General features: G+C 47.5%; 1 pseudogene; it reads left to right on the top strand.

The window, feature by feature from the left end:
• The first annotated feature begins 3722 nt into the window (after window positions 1–3722).
• Window positions 3723–3923, top strand: part of LOC119360148 — a 10327-nt pseudogene continuing 10126 nt past the window's right edge.

The following is a 3923-nucleotide window of genomic DNA, read 5'->3' as shown; positions in this document are numbered from 1 at the left end:
GTCCAAGTTTCCCAAAACCTCCCTTCACTAACCGGTACAGAGCCAAGGTTACTTCAAACATGCCTTTGTAAGTGCCTAAACATTTTATAGCAAACTAGTGCACTGCATAGTGACCATTCGATCGGAAAGAACTCATCTCTGAGAGACCGATTTGACTAAGCACCACGAAGGACCAGAATCCTAATGTTCTTCCTCATTTGAATTGCTTTTGTAATTGGATAGTCATATTTTTATTTAGCATGCTGGCTCCTTGCATATCCTAGGTTGCTCAATTTTCCATGGATTCACCTGACGGGGATCTTCATAATCCCTTCAAGTGGTATTGAAACTGACAGAGCCACTCGACAATTATAGGGTGTGCCACCTGAAAAAATGAGCATAACAAACAAATTGACCGGAAAAGGAATGTGACTAACCCTATTAAAAGAATCTTATAGTTTTTTGTGGGTTATCCCAAACTCGCTTTCCCCATGATATCGGGGTTTTTCTCCAAATTGTAACATCACTTATGTCACACGTGAAAGATGAAGTGGTCATACGAGGCAAGAGGGTTGAGCCCGCGTGGTCACATCGAACGGGCACAAAAGAGGCCGATGGATGTGATCCATCGCCCCACCCGACGCATAACACCGCCCAATTTCAAAACTCGGTTTTCCCGCGTTGTGGATTTACGGTCTCTTTACATAAGAGAAAAAAAGTTTCAAGAACTCGCCCTGATTCGGAATCCAAGTTTCATGTAAATGTTTCAAGAATCAAAACATGCACAAAAATAAAGAATATGTGAGCGACTGGACCTGACCATTGGAACTTTGGAAGTCCAAATTATGGAAGTCGTTGGGACCGACTAAACATTAGGTATCTGAAATTATGTCCAGCGTTAGTCACTTCTTTTTCTGTCGCTGGATCTTCATCCAACGGCTCACGCATCGTCTTCGACCTCCCAACCGCCTTCTTCTTCCCACCATCTGATATGTCCCGCCTCTGCAGCCGTCGGCCTGCCCCGACCCACCCGACTGCCTCCACCCCCGCGACCGGCGGGCGTTGCTGCGCACCGCCTCGCCGCCCCACCCTGCTCTCACCCCCAGCCTCCCGGGTTTGATCTTTGACCTCCCGGGTTTATGAAAAAAACTTCATAAGGCTTGATTCGCCTAACAGATCATTGTAAGTGCGATGTTGTGACGTCCAACTTTCTAACCCCACCTACTGGTTCGGAGCTGGGGTTTCTTCTTACATGCCTTTGTATGTGGATTAAATTTATTAGCCGACCAATGCTTACATAGTGACCATGATATGTGTTTTCAAATCGAAAAAAAAAATCATTTTTGAGGAACGGACTTTACTAAGCGCCTTCTTGTCATGAAGGAGCTGAATGATGTTGTTTTTTACCGATAGGTCTTGCTTGCTGTTTATTCAACATTGAATTTACGACTCATTTGATCTGTTTTTGCAATTGGCTAGTCATTCTCTTATTCAGCATGTTGGATCCTTATATTGGCTAATTTGCTCAAATTTTTGCGGAATTCAGCAAATGGGGTTCTTCATAATTCACCCAAATGGTATTGGAAGTTGCAGAGCCACTCACAAATTATAGGGCGTGCTATCTGAAAAAACAATCAGCATAACACATAAATTGACCATAAAAGGAATACAAATAACCCTATTAAAAGAATCCTAGAATTTTTGTTGGTTATCCCAAAATCATTATCCCCATGATATCAGGGGGTTTCTCCAAATTGTAACATCACATACGTCACACGTGAGAGATGATGTGGTCATCCGAGGCCAGAGTCTTGACCCCGTGTGGCTCGCATCAAAGGTGCGCAAAGAGGCCGATCGATGTTATCCATCGCCCCGTCCAACGCATATCACCGCCCCATTTCAAAACTCGGTTTTCCTGCGTTGTGGATTTATATAAGAGAAAAGATTTTCAAAATCTCACCCTCAAACACTGAAGCCCTCCAAGCACATCAAGGTTAGCAGAAACACATGGACTATGCGGAATGAGTCCGGAGTGGGGCTTGTCGGATTGTGTTACAACTGGAGATAATTTTTCTTTTGATGAGAAACATGACTTATGTCGAGACTAAACAACTAGGGGTCCTCGTTGCGTGTATCCATGATCCACATGTTCTCCTATATAAAGCAATTGGTGTCACTTTGTTTTCCTTTTCAACTCCCGAGTTTCTGAAAAATCTTCAAAAAATCTGGATTCACTTAACAGATCATTGTATTGGGGAGGGGTGGGGGTGGGAGTATATAGTGCGATGTTGCCATGTTCAACTTTCTCAAAACCTCCCCTCACTTCCCAATACGGAGGACGAGGTTTCTTCAAGCACGACTTTGTAAGTGGCTAAAGATTTAATCAGCGAACCATTGCCCTGTGCAGTGACCCTGATACTTTCTTTCCAATCAGAAAGAACTCATTTCTGAGAGACGGACTTGATTAAGTGCCTTCTTGTCAAGAAGGAGCTGGATCCTAATTTTTTTGACCGATAGGTCTTCCTCATTCGACCTTCTTTTGCAATTGGATAGTCATTTTTCTATTCAGCATGTTGGATCCTTGCATGCGCTAGGTTGCTCGATTTTCCTTGGATTCAACAAATGGGGGTCTTCGCAATTCCTTCAAATGGTGTTGTGGCGGAGCCACTCGCAAATTATAGGGTGTGCCACATGAAAAAAATATCAGCATAACACACATAGTGTCAAATTGACCGGAAAAGGTATATGAATAACCCTATTAAACTAATCCTAAATTTTTTCGTGGGTTACCCCAAATTTGTTTTCCCCATAATATCGGGGGGTTTCTCCAAATTGTAACAAAACACATATGTCACGCGTGAGAGATGAGGTGGTCATACAAAGAAAGAGGGTTGGCCCCACGTGGCTCACATCGAACTGGCGCAAAGAGGCCCAAAGATGACCCATCGCCCTGCCCGACATAGCACCGACCAATTTCAAAACTCGGTTTTCCCGCGTTGTGGATTTACGGATTGGACCTGGTGATTGGAACTTTGGAGATCCAAATTATGAAACTTGTTAAAAACCAAGGGACCGACCAAACGCCGGGTACCTGAAATTATTTCCCGCGTTAGTCACTTCTTTTTTCTATGCTGGATCTTCATCGAACGGCTCACACGTCGTCTTCCGCCTCCCAACTGCTTTCTTCTTCCCATGATGCGTTCCTTTCCGCCTCCCAACTGCTTTCTTCTTCCCACGATGCGTTCCTTCCCGCCTCTACAGCTGCCGGCCTACCCCGTCCCATCAGCCTGGCTCACCCCTCCCCCCGGCGGCCGGAGCCCCGGCCGGCGCTACCGCGCACCGCCTCACCGCCCCGTCGTCCCCTCAACCTCCACTTAATTAGCATTGTTGCTGGCCACCGACCCGGCCATCCCTCTAAGCCCCGCCGCAACAGAGAAGAACTCCGGCTATCCCCTGCATCCCCACCCCTAATAATAAGACAGATACCAAGGCAATTATTTCACTAGACGGTGGGCCAAAAGCTTGTACGGTGAGATTTTTACTTCCCCGGTGGCTTACCCCTAAGATCCAAGGAAGCGGTGACCTGATCTAAGCGAAACCCCAAAACCAGTCGAGTATAAATACTCTCTCGGCTCGATGCGGTGAGAAAGCGACCGCGTCGGCAGACAAATCTCACACGCTTCCCGTCTTCTCTTCTCCTCTTCCCTGGCGCGACACCGGCGCCGCCGCGGCGAGCGGTTCCGATGGCGGCCACGGGCGGCGGGAGCGGAGGCGGTGGCGGTGGCCGACACTGGATCGAGGCGGAGATGCCCGATTTCCGGGCCAGGATGCGCCGTATCTACCTGTGAGCAGCGCCGCCACTCCTCCCTCCCTCCTCCTTCTCCCCAGTCCGTGTCGCGTCTGCCCTAGAACTGATCCCGCCCCGATCGTGCGCCTGGTAGCTC

This window comes from Triticum dicoccoides, chromosome 2B (genome assembly GCF_002162155.2).
Source record: "Triticum dicoccoides isolate Atlit2015 ecotype Zavitan chromosome 2B, WEW_v2.0, whole genome shotgun sequence".
Taxonomy (NCBI): domain Eukaryota; kingdom Viridiplantae; phylum Streptophyta; class Magnoliopsida; order Poales; family Poaceae; genus Triticum; species Triticum dicoccoides.
This window is presented reverse-complemented; position numbering and strand designations above follow the sequence as displayed.